The sequence below is a fragment of the Plectropomus leopardus genome, chromosome 8 (genome assembly GCF_026936395.1).
Source record: "Plectropomus leopardus strain MGB_pleo_1.0 chromosome 8, ASM2693639v1, whole genome shotgun sequence".
NCBI lineage: Eukaryota > Metazoa > Chordata > Actinopteri > Perciformes > Serranidae > Plectropomus > Plectropomus leopardus.
This window is the reverse complement of record NC_142183.1, coordinates 24,094,273-24,110,444: the sequence shown is the minus strand read 5'-3', so window position 1 is coordinate 24,110,444 and position 16,172 is coordinate 24,094,273. Positions and strand designations below refer to the sequence as shown.

General features: G+C 39.4%; 1 protein-coding gene across 3 annotated transcripts in view; it reads left to right on the top strand.

The window, feature by feature from the left end:
* nlgn3a (neuroligin 3a) overlaps positions 1-16,172 on the top strand; it is a 224,491-nt gene that overhangs the window by 76,801 nt on the left and 131,518 nt on the right. Inside the window, exon 1 of one of the 3 annotated variants that reach the window (XM_088081220.1) lies at positions 5,934-6,270. The exons of 1 other annotated variant lie outside the window; for it this stretch is intronic. The gene's annotated coding sequence lies outside the window, so the exon portion shown is untranslated. Of the gene's footprint in view, positions 1-5,933; positions 6,271-16,172 lie in introns of those variants that run through there. One more of the 3 variants, XM_042493720.2, reaches the window with a different exon arrangement.

Here is a 16,172-nt window from a genome sequence, read left to right as displayed (position 1 = left end):
GCTCAGCATCTCGTTTTCAGATCCAGCTCTGAGGCCATTTACATGGAAAAGATTGGGGAGCAGCATTAACAGATTGAATTATTGATCCTCTTGTGAAAAATATCGTTGTCTCAGCAGCTCGGGAAATAATTTGACTCAAGATGAGCACATTAAAACAAAACAACAACAACCGTTCAAATTAATGGCATCACAGATGCAGAAGTAGAGTTACTGGAGAGCTGTTGCAGCTCAGGTAAATTTGTATTGTTTCCTCAGAGGACAATGTAAAAGCACCTTATAGATGGCAGCATCAAGGTCTTACTCTATACTCTATCGCATACTTTCCATTCCCTCACAGTGCAGCTGAAATAATTCTTTATTGATATACAGTCATGGTCATCACAATCTCAGTCAGTTTATCTTCTTCACTGTTCTGCTGACTCTCCTGCTGGCCTGTCTTGTTTATTTATCTTTCTCTTCTTGCATCTCCTGCTTGACATTTTCCCTTTAATCTTGACTGTACAGTATTTGACAGATCCGAGCTTTGTTGTCCATGTATGTCCTTTTTTCATCTTGGTGTTCTGCTTTTTTCTCTCCCGCGCATCCTGTCACCTGTGTTGCTTCATGTTTCATGAATCGTGCGTTTATCGTTTTTAACACACGTCATTTTAATGCGCTGTTTAACATCTGGCCAGAGACAACTGAAAAGATTTGCCGTTTAGGTCTTTCGGTAACTCCAGTTCATTTACATTTTTATTGTACATTAATGGCCATTATCTTTATCTAAGAAGCGAAGTCATTTTAATATTTTGTGTCCTAATATTGAATTCTTCTGTAGGAAACAAAATGATTTTCCTGTCAGTCTATCTTATTTCGTGGGATAAAAATACTTCAAAGTCAGAGCAGTTCCACATCAATCAACCTAGAGACTAACTAATTATGAAATATACTCAGTATTGCTTCCTAAAAAGTATTCTGTCAGTTTTTTTCCATTTTAAATGTTCTACTCTCAGAGTTTTCTGATCCTCACATGTGACTGTTTCCTTGATAAAAGTTCTACACAGTGATATATTTACCACACACGGGCAAATGAATTTGGGCTTTACGTGCAGCAAATTTAAACAAATTTAAACTAGAATTTCAACACCACTCGGTGTTTTTAAGACTGCATTTTGACATTGTGATGCTCGCACTCACTCCTAAGGCATAAATATTATTCTCCGGCATGCTTTTGAACTAACCCATCCACCAGTCGCCTCAGGCACAACATTCATCTGTTTGCGACTGAGCTGACTCTCTCCTTGAGAGAAAAAGTGTCCTTGTGAGTATGAATGACTCGCCTGTACCCACCTGTAAAACTGCAACACACCCCGCGTGTTGCTTTTGTGCCCCGTTACTTCAGGCATTAAAGGGTGAGACCGCTTTTAGATACTCTTGCAATGTTCGTTTTTGTTGTTGCTTTGTTTGTTTGTTTGTGATGTTATTGACTGTCTTGCTGCTTCCAGTCAAAGTTTGGATTATTATAAATATATATATCGAGCTAGCAAGTTCTTTGAGCCTCCTGTTAAAACACACAATGTCTTATGGCTGCATTGCATTCTGGAGGTTTTTATCAGTGTCTCTGCCTCCTTTATGATGTATTTTCTACTGTATGAGTGTTGGGTGTCATTTAAAAAATGGCAGCTCTTCACATCGAGTCCTTGCTCTTCAGCTGTGACCCTTGTTAACATCAGAGACTTTACTTTGTATAATGACGTGGTCTCTAGTGTGCCATGAACAGTCATATATACGCTGCTTTCTGTTCCAAAGCCTACATCTGATTACATTCATTAGCAAGTTCAACTTAATTAAAAGAGGTATGAGTACTGATAGAGAATAGTTGCATTAAATTACCTCCGTATAGACTTGTACTTGTCACTTATTAATCTTTTTTCCTGCTGTAAATTTTTCAGCCCCATTAAAGCTCGAGTAGGCTTTTTTATTCTGGTGTCTTTGGGCCAAAATCTTATTATAACCCTTCGGCATATTGTAATTGAAGTGGTCTGAGAAAACACTTGACTTTTGCACCTCCATTGGCTGTTTTCAGATGTTTTAAAAAAAATCCACCCGGTGACGGTGAATTGCAGGACATTCCAGATAGAGGGTGTTCCTGTTGGCTGTTCTATAAGTGCATATACTAGTGCATGTTCCCTCAGATGATGAAAGCCTAATTCAATTTTGGAGAATCCTGCAGAAGAAATTGCTTTTCCAGAATTGGCAACAACTGCCTACACTGCACAGCAACCTAAAAATGAACCTATCAAAAAGAGTCTAAAAGAGTCTTACAATTAACAAAAGACATGTGGGTGAAGATTTTCAGAGATGGAAAGAAAATATTGCTAATAGTTTAGCCTCCTGGTAAATGAAGCCAAAAGATCACAGCTACGGCAGGTCATGGTTATGTCACAATAGCTTGCTCGAGCCTCAAATCACAGTGTGTCCTCCGCCCTCCGCCCTGCTGTTGAAGAACACCTTGTTGAAAGGGTAGCAGCTCAGGAGCCCCAGCTCCAAGGGGCTGGACAACCCTGACTCTCTGTTGGATCATCAAACTCTCTGTTGCTGCTGTTACCCAGCCTAATATGACCCCTGGGGCTGACTGGGTTCACCAGCCGAATTTGAGCCACTACAGCCCCTAATGGATGGTCCATCTCCAGAACTGCTGCCTGCTCTCCTCCTGGGGAAGCAGTCCAAAGCAGTGGCGAGCAAGACGCAGGCGTCATGCTAATTCATGACTCCTTTGTGGTCTGATACAGACAGAGAGCAAAACAAGCGAATGCACTGTGCACACTTCTACAGTGAAATAGGATTAAAAAGAAAATCTATGTATGGCGAACACTGTTACTGTATGAAGCATGTGCATATGCTCATGCTCGTCTGGTGGGAGGGGCTTAGGACAGAGAGGGGGGAGCTACAGGAAGAATGTGCATTTTCAAATTCTGCTGCTTATTTTTTTTTCTTTACCAAAAAAACTACCTACCCCAGCTTTAAGTGGTTGAATTGAGTGTTTAGACCTCAAAACAGCGTTGTTATTCACATTATGATGCCCCTAAAGTGCACTTACTTTATTTTAAGGCATGAAGAGCTATTTAGCTTGATCTTGATAAAGAACCTTCGAATGATAAGGGAAATTTAAAAAGCTGCTATTCAAATTCACAGCAAAAATAATGTCAATTTTATTTATAGAGGACACTTGGAAACAAATAGTGTTGACCAAAGTGCTGCACAACTTCAGAAAACAGATAAACACCTAAAGGACAATATAAACATAACTGCAGGGACACAAGGACAATAGAGGAACAACGCAGAAAGACAAAGCACTGATGATGCAGTATTGATCTCAATTGGATTTAAAGGCCAAGGAGTGGAGATGGGTTTTCAACCAAGATTAAAAAATGTCAACAGAGGGAGCAGACTTATGTGGAGGGATAAACCGTTCCATGGTATCATAAGGCTGTGGCTCTAAAATCCCGTAGAGTCATATCATAGAGATGGCTATCTCTCCAGAGCATTTCACTAAATCAACAGTCAGAAACATTTGGAAGCCATTTGCATAAAAACAAGTCCATTAAGGAGTTTCAGCTGTGATTACGGAAACTCAGAGCAATGTAAGCTCGAATGAAGGTTTATTGGGGAGGTGTGGCTGAGCTGTTATAAAGCATGATGAATGGAGCTGAGCACCTGTTTCAGACAGAATGCACACAGGTAACCACCAAACATAATTACACAATGCATATTAAGGTTTAGTTAAGTGAAAGCTCTCTTTTCCCTCTGTAGAGAGGGGCTGATATCAAAACATATTTTAGACACTTTAAAAAACTACTCCCTAAAAATACAATATCTGTCTGAGTAGATGCTGTATTGAGAGAGTTTCAAACGTGAAGTTTTGTTTCTCATAATGGCTGCTAACAGCACTTTCTGACCCAAACAGCTGACCGGCGGCAGATGAGAAATGTAGTGCCAAAGGGCAAGGCTGTGTGACGGTGAGGTAAAGCGGTAAAGCGCCAATGTAGACTGAATTAGATTTTTTTTTTTTTAGGTTGGCCTTTTATAAAGTGGTTAAAATACCATTTGATATCAACTCCTGTGGGGTGCGCGCTCCGTCTGTTTCTACAAACCGGGAGAGCGCCAACCGCCAGCTACTGTGTGAAATACTTTGACGATGCATAAGTATCTCATACAGCCCCACTTCAAAAATCCTGAACTCTCCCTTTTACTGCATTTTTAAATGTGAAGCAATATGCTAAGTATTGCCACAACATTGCAGTTTATTGCCTTTTTCCAACTGCTAATTATATTTACTGTTTATTGTTTATTCAAGAATCCCCATTAGAAGCACATGAATGTGCCCCTAGTCTTTCCAGGGTCCTGTACATTGAAATACAATACAACAGAAAATAAGAGTACAGACAACTTAAGATATAAAACAAGCTGACTGCTAGACTTATAACTACATGAAAAGAAAAAATAAATAAATATATAGTCGTCTAAGCAGTACAATTAGACATAGAAACAAAAAGAAAAAGACCTACAGACATAAAGTGACAAGGCAATAATATAGCAAGCAGTCTAAACAGATGAATTCATGACTTAGCAGAAAAACCTAAATTAATAACATCAATGAAATGTATGAAATTCATAAGAGAAAACAGATAAAGATTTAATGAAAATAAACTAACATAACTCAATGACAGAATTGAGGGAACTAAAATAACAAAACATAAACTAATAAATAAACAAACAAAAACCATATGTACGTACAATTATTGCATACAATCAATGTTGATCTTGCTAAGCAAGATCAACATTGATTGTGGTTAACAGAGAGATATGTCTTTATGTCCCCAAAGAAAAACCTTTCAGTCTCAGTCTGCTCATCTCACTTAAATCATTTTATTACAGCATATTGTATCTACTGGACTGAAAAAAACTATGGATTTTATTATTCCAGTAGGCTGCCACAACACTAATTGTATTTGTAATATTGAGAATTTATACAATAAAAAGTTGATACTTGGTGCAATACATAAAATCACAATACTATAACAATTTACATGTAAAATGATAAAATGTTTAAAATCCATTATTATTATTGTTATTATTATTATTATTGTTATTATTATTATTATTATTATTATTATTGTTATTAGTAGTAGTAGTAGTAGTAGTAGTAGTAGTAGTAGTAGTATTAGTATTAGTATTATTGCACACCCACTTATTACCAAAAATGGATGTTTTCCATTTATGATGCATATCAATTTGGTTTGTATATTCTCTCACTTGTAAGCTTGTACATTTTTAAAGAAGAGTTGATTATTAATGACATGAATCTCCATTATGTATTACTTTATTGGCTCATCTTGGAAATCAAATAAAGGTTGTGCAGTAGCTTTAATAGCCTGGAGGTAATTTATTGAGTGAGAAATGCAAGATCAACCACATCCGCATGTAGCTTATTAGGCTTCTAAGCAGCCTATTCAGCATTTAAGGAACTTTTGCTTTGCCTCTTCATTCATTAATTTTCTTGAGCCTTTTAAAAGTCCTCCTCCCTGCTCTTAACAGTTTGCCATCTCTGTAAATATCTTATCTATAGTAGAATTCAATCTTAAGTTAAAACCTGGAAACGCAATTTAAGAATTTCCCTACAGGACCAAGCTGCCCTATAAACGATGCCTTTAATGGATGATATCAGTGAGGGGCAGTGAAACGTGGCCCGTCAGTGAAACATGAAAAAAAGCTTTTCTTTTTCTTTTTGATGACCTGTCAGAGACAGCAGAGCAGAGGGGCAGAGTATAGTTGGGAGGCATAAATCCTCTGCTCCTTTTCATGTATGATGCGTGTGCCCTTGGTTACCTAGTAACTCTCCTCTCCATCTCCAATCGGCGCTCCCGAATATTCAGCCCCGAGCTCGCGCCGCGCGCTCCCGCGAAGCTCGTGTTGAGCCGAAGAGTCCAGGCAAAAGCATCAAAACGCACCAGGACTAGCAGGAGAGCTTTCCCGGCTGGAGAAAAAAACAACAACACAAAAACACGGGAGAAATCCTCTAAAAAGAGAGAGCGGAGCGAGGATGATGAGAGACGTTACCGCTTCACAGGAAGGTCATTCCCGAAAAACATAAGCAGTGCGCAGACTATATGGATATTTGGAGTATACCCGACTGCAAGTGAAGAAGACCCCGAAACAGTGAAACATTGTCCCGGCTTTTTATTATCCGGAAAAGCAAGGCATGGGGGGAATTACATCTCGGCAAGGCAGGTGAGTCATTTCATGATACTTGATGAGCAGCTGGGGGAGAAATCTCAGGGCTGTGTGTGTGCTGAGTGAGTTATGGGGAGATGCAGAGGAAGCGGGCACATCGGGCTACTTGGACTCAAATTATACGACTTGTCTCTTTTTCATGTAAAGACAAAGAGTGGTATTTTTGCGATGCTACATCGACGCACCGCAGTACACCGACATGAAGCACGTATACTTCCAAAACGCATTTTTTTTTGGTGTGTGTGTGTGTGAGAGAGAGAGAGAGAGAGAGACTTGAACAGACTACCCCGGGTCTTATTAGAGGCAGGAATTTGGATGCTGGATAACTGCGTGTATTTTACACACAAAGCCGCATATAATACACAACACTGCAATGCAAATGTTAATTCACATAATAAATGATGTGATAATTGTTCAGAGCACTTGTTACTTGGGCATAAAGACATCTCGCGCGTGATGGAGCAGTGACGCGCAGGCTCTCTCTCTCTCTCTCTCTCTCTCTCTCTCTCTCTCTCTCTCTCTCTTTCATTGCTCTGCCTTTAACGCAAATGAAATAGCCCGGTGACTTGCTTTAGGCAAATGAAATTGCAAGCTCCAAAGTTTAATGGAAATTAAACAGAAGAATTACTGAATCAAATCGCCCAGGATGACATCAGATCTAAGATTTTTTTTATTAAAATATATATATATATATATATATATATATATATATATATATAAGTGGATATATACAAGTGGAATCGGGCACCAGTTTGCAGCAAGCTACCTCAATCTGTTGTGGTGAGGAGCAGGATGATCTGCAAAAGGCATATGAGGGGATCCCCATTTTCATTTCTTTTTTTTTTTTTTTGTTTGTTAAGTTTTGCACACTGATTGATTTTCTTTGAGGTTTCTGGGTGAATATATCAATTTGGATGCTTTATTTAAATGCACAAGGTCCAACAAAAATTTGCTTGGTTAATAGCATTTAATTATTTTTGGCATTCAGGGTGATAAAATGCTTAAATAAATATATTTTAGTTATAATTTGGTACTCATATTTTCCTGCCTACTCATCACTGAAATTGTCTCTGACGTAGTAGCCTCTTTTCATCATTGATCTTTGACTTATTCCATGACTCTGCTAAATCCCTGCAGCAAGCGACCTCACTTTCCCATCTCTATAATTCCTGTGACAACTGTAAACCACATGCACAAACTGCTGGTGGAAGGAGAGAGTATAAATTTAAAACACTGTGATGAGCCTGCAGGCCCCCGGGTGTCTACTTTCTTGCAATCTTTACATTCCCGGACACATGGCAGAAGCTTTAAGATAAATAGTGTCATTGTGGAGAATAATTAACTGCGAGAGTTGAATCCCAAAAAAGGGAAGAGGGAGGTAAAATGTCAAGCAAGAGTTGTCATGGTGATTGGTTGAATAAGCAATGTGTCCCTGAAACCTAAGCATTTAGGAAATGATCCAGCCTTTTATTTGGCACTCATTCCCACTATTGATGAAAGAAGCCCTTAATGGGTGATAATAACGCAGACGTCATAGAATTCCTAGTTTTTGTTGCACGCATTTAACAGCCACCCTGTGAAATTTGATTAGCACTCTTTGGATTTTGATTTGCAGGCAAATTGCGTTCATTCATATTGTATGTGTGTCTTCAATATCATGTGAAGGATTATGCATGCTGCTGCTGCTGCTGCTGCTGCTGCTGCTGCTGCTGCTGCTGCTGCTGCTGCTGCTTGTGGATTCTCTCTCTGGCCCTTCAGAGTTTGTATTCCAGTCCAGCAAAGTGCTATTTTTCGAGTTCCCTGCTGTTTTAATATCCATTCTTTACTTTTTTTCAGAAATTTTCTGGGCTTGTGCTTGAGCTGTGTAATAATTATGGCAGCTAAAAACCGGAGCTTTGTGTTTTAGCTGTTGGAGAATAATTACCGAGAACGCTGCTCACTGAATGTGTTCATTAGTCGGACATTAGACTTTAAGGCTTGGCGCTACTGAGAAGTGGTCGACATGTGATCATTGACAGGTATACACACACGCACACTAACACACAGCATTTCAAAGTGCAGCATTGAGTCTATTGTTTACCCTGTGAGTCTCAGAACTGCTCAAGAAAAGCTCCATGAGACTCCCTGTCTGCTGCAAAGGTCAGCGAGGCTTCGTCCTGACCCAAAGTGAATACACCTGAGTATGTCTTGGCCTGACTTAACATGGATGAGCCGCTCATTGGCCCGAGAGGCCTCTTGTTCTGTAGCCTTCAGTTTCTCTTTCCGCGTGCTCTCGTTATTGCTCTCGCATCCAGACGTGTGGACGGAGTTGTGTGAGCGCCTGCGCTCCTCTGTGGATATGCAGAGGTGTGTTGTTGCACATATGAGAAAGGCTGCAGAAGGTTATTTGTGTTTTCTAATATTCTTCATTGTGTTTGACGCGTTGTCCTGGAGCAGCAGGAGCAGGAGCTGAAATAATTTCCCAAATGGATATCCCTTACCTTTGGAAAATATGTCCTATCACAAGGGCTGGGTATCATTTGGATTTTAATGATTCTGATTCTGCTTATATATTCTGTTTGTATATGATTCTCGAATTTTTTTTTCTTTGAGGAGTAGGGTCAGAACAGGGCGCATGCCGTTTTCACAAAGGAAATGTTTTTTAATTTTTTTTAATTACACAATTCATATTTATTCATATCCACAATCACTTCATGAAGTTTAAGAAACCTGTAAATGAATTTTAATACATAACATGACCTGACAATAATTCATGCATTCTTTTTCATTCACCACACTGAAACCCTCCGAATACTAACGGTCATTTGCTTGAAGTAAAAAAAAAAAAAAATAATAAGATTTCAAATAATTCTCCAGACATAGCTTCACATGTAAAGTTACTACATCTACCTCACACTCCAAGACTTTGCTCTGCCTGCTTCTTTACATATAGTCCACGAAATTAGTAGAGTGCAACCTTACACTGTAAAAATAATGGACGTAGCACCGCAAGGTCACCCATTGGTTTATAGACTCCTGTTTTGAAGCCTGGAGTTTGTCATTTTGGCCGGCGCATCTAAATTACTGGAGGAGCGAGCGGTGAATTTTACTGAAATGCAGCAGACACTGTCAGAAGAATTTGTCACTTAAAGCGGCAAGCCCTTAATTTTGTATAACCTGAAGCCATAATAAAATGTAAATAGGTGACTTATATAAAAATTAACCCCCCAAGGAGTTGTCATTAATGTTGAAATTAGGTATAGAGACCAACACCTTTTTAAAGTTTTTTTGTTTTTTAAGCCAGGTTGTAAAAATGTTTATTTCTGCAATAAAGTTGAGTAATTTAACATGGGTGCTTATGGGGATTTACTGGCTTCTGGAGCCAGTCTCAAGTGGCTGTTCATAGAAGTGTAGTTTTTGGCACTTAAGTGTTGGTTTCAGTGTTCAGCCGTTTGAACGTGACGGTTGAAGACAGAAACAGGCAGGCTTGTTTACTTCCTTGATGACACAGTGATCAATACAAACAACATACAGGTTGAAATGCATCTCTTTGCATCTTGTAGAAAAACATACAACTGGGCTGAGAATGGTGTTATAAGAGTAGCTTAGCTGCTTTGAGGATTAGCTCGGTGCATGTGTGTACAGTGTGTGTAGTGAGTGTGTGTGAGAGAGAGAGATGGTGGCTGTGCTGAGAGCAAACCAGTGTTGGCGATCGAAGCATAGGAGAAAACCTGTGGTCCATGATGTAAGGCCTTAACCAGACTCATGTGCTGACAACTCGTGTTGATTTTCCTGTAGTGCCTAGACAGGGTGATGACAAATTGTATCGCCTTGTGGAGCCTTGTCCAGTCCAGAAACAGTGGCAGAGTCAGTGGTGTAGTCGAGAGTATACACATGTATACAGACTATATCCATCTTTTTTTCTGGCCATTTACACTACATACACCCACATCTCGCCAGAGTGTAGCTGTTCAGGAGTCGATGAGCGGAATTGAAATTGCAATTTCTGAATGATTTCTTTGGACTGATTTAAAGTTTAAACCATTTTTAGAAGCCTATCACTGCCTATCCTACACCTGGAGAAAAGCCTGTCTTTGTTTGACCACCGTTTCCACTTCCTCTCAATGTCATACACACAAAGAGAAAAAGGCAGTTGTGGAGAATTTGGATTCAAAACATATTATATGTCACTATATTACCAAGCAAACAACATAGATGATGGCATTGGCCTTGAATGGCTGATGCTGTTAAAGACACACTGTGTAAAAATGTCTTGCAAAGCAGACATATTCAGACTTTCCTTAAGCCTATCTCTTTTTTTCTGTTAGTGCAGAAGAGATTCATTTAGTGAAATAATTTAATCCTTACCTTATAAAAATGTAAATGATTCAACGTCCTTCAGGTTTTCAATTGGCCTAAACAACAGTGTTAGTGCAGAGAGCTCTGAAAACTGACGGGGCTGTGTTTTTAAACCCAAGTCAAACTGTGTGTCATGAAGTGTCAGCTGAGCTCTTTCATAATCTGGCTGTCTGCAGACATGGACGTACAGTGACTAATGAAGGAGGATAAACTTGTCTCTTCATGTTTGCACAGGAGGATGCGCTTTCATCATCATTAAATCACACCTTTTGTTACACAATTGCCGAAGAACAACCTGATTGTTTTTTTAAAAATATCACTCGAAACAAGCGACAATCCACTAGATACAGTGGTGTCACATTCGTTTTTAAATAATGAATAAGAAGTATTTGTTAAATCTGTGAAAAGATGAAAGCGTCTTTGTTTGACTAACAAAATGGTTTTGGCCTGAGGCACAAAGATAGGCCTCAAGTCTACTGCACATAACATATTTAACAGAGATTTTACATTGTTCATGGCCCAAAAACATCTCCCCTGACTAACAGGTTTCCCTGCCAAAGACCAATGTCTGCTTAGTAAACAAGATTCTTTTGGACATCGCCATTCTAACTACAAAGCAGATGTCACACAGTATGTCTCCGCTCGCTGTCTGCCAGAAGTTATCTATTTATTATTTATTTATTAATTAGAAAATTTACACTCGATAATACACAGGCAGAGGACGAAGGCTGCTGAGTTAAAATCAGGGACGAATATGCGGCAGCAGTGAGGAGCTATTTTCGATTGTTTTCCTTTTTTAAAAATGCATCACATAGAGAGAGACAGGGAGAGGTGGGGGCGTGAGGCTGCCATGATAGGGAGAGCAAAGCTTCACTTTAGACTTGCACAAGCTTAGTTTGGGGATGAAGCTCAGTTCATTTCATTCATGTGGAACACGCAAACGACATGAATGACCTTTTTAACTCTGGCGTACGGGAATCAATCCACCGAGGCAGCGTGTGCAAGTTTGTTTACATTCCATTGATTTGACTTTGTGGAAGTGTCACACTTATTTGCCGACTATTTGACTAGGATTTGCATAGACTCGCACATGCAGTATGATACGGCAAACAGCTATCTCGAATTTATGTATAGATTTCCGTGGTCCTGCACTTACTGTCCTCTAAAAGTCCACATCTGCAGCTTGCCAGCTCATTTGAATTTTAAATTGTCTGTCAAAAAGAATTTAAGGTACGTCTGAAACGAACAAAGTCCTTACTTTGCGGCTGACAGGGGTGAAGCCCTGCCTGTTTGTTTTCTGGAAAGTTCACCTTAATCCATATGATTCAAATTGCATTCTATTCCACTTAATCCACCCGCAGAATAGACAGACAAGTGACAGGGAATCAACACTTTTAAATCCCGGGGATGAACGTTACTGTTCAGGTAAAGTTGATGTGGCAGAGTGTGCCTTTCCCCCGTCGATTCCCCGGCTTCTTATCCAACAAAGCAATCGCTAAGCCCCTTTCTCTCCTCATTTTCCTAACATGGAGTGAGTATTGTGTGGGTCTGGCAGGACACAGAAGCGAAGGGCCCGCCTAATTCATGGGGTAAATTAGTGAAGATAAGGCCTGAGTCAGTACCTCCAGCCTACCATAGATCCCCTGGGGCAGGCTCTTAAGGAGCTTAGTAAAAGCCTGTCGTATGAAGACATGACATGGAGCTGGCTAAATGGGCTACGTTGGAGTGTCTTCCATCAACCTAATATTCATATATGGGTCACTGTCGTTCAAGCATTAATCCCATTCAATTTATTCATTCTTGGTTATTAATTCAGAGTTTTAGGAAAATAAGGCACTGTGTGTGAGAAAGGTGATAGAACTGTATTAGTGAGGCTCTAATGCAACTGTGAACCAAACTGGCAAAACACTTAGGCTGCACTCATAAGACCATGTTGTGTAAGTCTGTGCCACCAAATCAATAATGAATGCTGGTTTACCCGTAGTAAAAGAACAAGGAAGAACTCCTCCAGAGTCACTGGGTCACATACACTGGGGAAACAATTAGAGGCTTCCTCACGCATCGCGGTGCCGCAACTTGTTTTTTTTTCTGTCTTTTTTCAGCCCTGCGCATTTCCCCTTAATTTTTCTCCAGGGTCCGGCAGCATGTCTGTACCGTGGTTGAGAAATTACAGACACCGGTCGCAAAGTCTTTTCCAGCCCGAGCTACAAAAGGCCGTGTCAGGTCCTTGTGATGTATGTGGGGGCCACGTGAAGTGGAAAGCATGGTGACGGATAGGACAGCAGTCTTGCGGGTGTGTGTGTTAACCTCATAATGCTGACAGATTACAGATTTAAATATTTTAAACCTCACAGAGCACATGCTGCTGGTGATGAAGAGAGTGGAAATGACTGCAGTAATGCAAGAGATTAATAGAGATCCTTCCTCACTCTCTCCCACGCACACACACACACACACACACACACACACACACACACACACTTACACACACACTCCTCTGAAACTGGTTGGCCATCATGTAATCACAGACCCCTGCACTACGATCAGACTCTTGGATTACAGTTGCTTTATACAGTTTTGTATCGTCTCTTCTCTCCTCTCACCACTAGTTTCAATTGCACACACACCAATATTGAAGATTTTTGACTATATTATGGATTTAGTTAAATCACTGCTGACATTGAGTCCAGTGTCATGCTGGTTTATCTTTCTTCCTTTTTCAAGGCAAGCTTTAAATTATGTAGAAGTGTTTATTTATATCCTATTTTTATATCTGTTTTTAGGCTGACTCTCCACCGCTCTTTTCACCTGTATTTGTGACACGGAGAAGGCATTAGGCACAGATGTGACTGGTTCATAGCTCTGGTTGACTGAGGTATTGCCTCCACTGAGCTATTTATTTTTTCATCCCACTTACTTTGGCTGCTGAGAAACCTGGAGACCAAATAAAATATTATGTGTATCATAAATGTAAAGCACAGGTTTGTGATGGGGCCTTTAGTTAGTCCTTGTGCACACTATGTTGTTTTTTTACTCAGGACTGGAGACAGAAATGTAAGAAATACTGAGGTAATTAGGTAAATTTTTCCCACTGCAGCATCACCCTAGTAGAAAGTTTTGACTAGCCTCTTAAAAAAGTGAATAACGATTTTGTTTCTGACTTTTTTTAAATTCATTTGAGTGTTTTATTGATGTTCTCTCTTTAAATGTTTCAAAACTTTCCCCCTAATGCCAGGCATACAACTCTGGTGGAGATACAATCTTTATTTTTTTACCTTAAAGGGGAACTACACCCATTTTCAAAATTCATACATTATTCTTATGGTCTGAGACAGTCCAAAATAGTGCTTAAAGTCAAATTTGTGATGTCATAGTCAATAAAGTCCGCAGCTGCTCTGGAGACGATGAATTCTTAACAATGTTCTAGAGACTGAGAGCAACCAAGGGAATGGTCTGAGTGTATGGAAACATTTCTATGTCAGAACAGAGAACACATATCAGTTGTTTATTTAAAAAAAAAAAGCTGCCAGTGGAGGATACCTGCACCCTCCAACAGAGGTCCTAGCTAAGCCCCTAATGTCCTGAAATCCTGGTGAGCTCAAAAAATCCTAGAAATGTCGTAAAATCATTGAAATGTCACAAAATTTTGAGAAATGCCCAAAAGTAAAAGAAATGTCTTACAATCATAGAAATATCCTAATATCATAGAAATGTCATAACATTTGGAAAATGTCCAAAAATCCAAGAAACATCCTAAAATTCAAGAAATGTTCTAAAATCATACATTTTTCCTGAAATGCTGGAAATGTCCAAAAATCCAAGAAGCATCCTAAAATCCTGAAAATGTCCTAAAATCATAGACATGTCAAATAATTTGAGAAATGTCCAAAAATCCAAGAAACATCCTAAGATCCTAGAAATATCCTAAAATTTTCCTGAAATCCTAGAAATGTCCTTAAATTTTCCTAAAATACTGGAAATGGTCTAAAATGTTGCTGAAATCCTAGAAATGGCCTAAAATTGTCATAAAATTAATTTTTTTTTCCTGAAATCCTAGAAATGTCCTAAAATTGTCCTAAAATCCTGGAAATGTCCTAAAACCACAGAAATGTCATAAAATTTGAGAAATGTGAGAGAGAGCAGCTCATGTTCACAAGCATTGATTAAACTTTGTTAGGCCGTGGAAATATCATATTGCACTTCTTAATTTAGGTGGTGTTAAACAGTACTATAAAAAAAAATATATATAAACCCTACAGAAAATTACCAAAATCAACCCCCCAAAAAGTAAGCTAAGGTTTTAATTAGCTGAGGTGAGGTCATTTCAACTCCCAAATTCCCCAAACAATAGTGAGGACATGTCCTCGGTGTCCTCGGTAGTAGCTACATCTCTGTCTTTACTGATGCTCACTTTTCCTCCCTCACTTCACATACATGCAAATCAGGTTGACTGGAGAGTCTGAGTTGCCTGCAGGTTTTAATGTGAGTGTGAGTGGATCTCTGTGTGTTAGTCCTTTGATCCACAGTCCACTGTGTCCCCTTGTAGTCTTCAGTAACCTGAAAAGGGATACGTGAGTAAAACAATACATGGATCAGTAAGTAGTAAGCAACCAAATCTAATCAGAGTCTCATAACAGTACTGTGTTTTACAGTGAGGCAGCTTTTTAAATGGGCCTTGATGACTTTGTAAACCCTCTTCCTTTCAAAGACAGTACCTGCGTTGGGATTGGTTTATTTTGGTGCTTACATGTAGACCTGCTCCTGACTGTAGTCTATTTATATCTCTTGCCAGCTTGGCAATGCTTCCTGATAGCCTTTGAGGACAGAGAAATTCCTCCATCAAACTCAGGGCCCATCTGTGCCCATATTCCTCCCAAAAGGAGCCATCCTCCACAATTATAGCATTCTTCCAATGATACCATCATCATGCCATCACTCTGTGTAAGAACAGGCTCCAGGAAATTGACTTGATATTAATCTGACAAAATTACCAAGAAAGGAAATTAGACTTGGGAATTTTCTCTGGCATTGGTTGACTTTTAAAGTCAAGATGCTCACTCTGCATGGCTCTTTGAGCTCAAATAATAGCACATTTAGCTATTTTATTATTTTAAATATTTTGTCAGAGTACATGTCGAGCTTTAACAGAGTTTATTTGACCTAATATGTTCTCTTTGACTTGCTGCAGCTCATTACATTGATACGGATCCAGATTCACCTGAAAATCTGGGTCATTACAGAAATAGCCTTGTGGCTTACTCTCCCAAGACTGCAGCTCTGATGAATTGGTGGCTGTAGGTCACTATGACAATGGTTTGAGTGAAAAAGTGAGGAAGAGGGCAGGAGCTTGAGATTTTTTTGACGAGTGTCTTGTTTCTTTATTAATCTAGAAAAAAGTTTTGTTTCCGGGGAGTTTGGTGATGTGGGTGAACACATAAGACTAGAGGGATCCTCTAGGCGCTTTGCTGATCCTTTAAGTAGCACAGATTTGAGGGTTTTTGCTAAAACTGCCCAAGTTATGCGCTCCAAAATCCATAATCGCATATTATTTGTAGAATGCT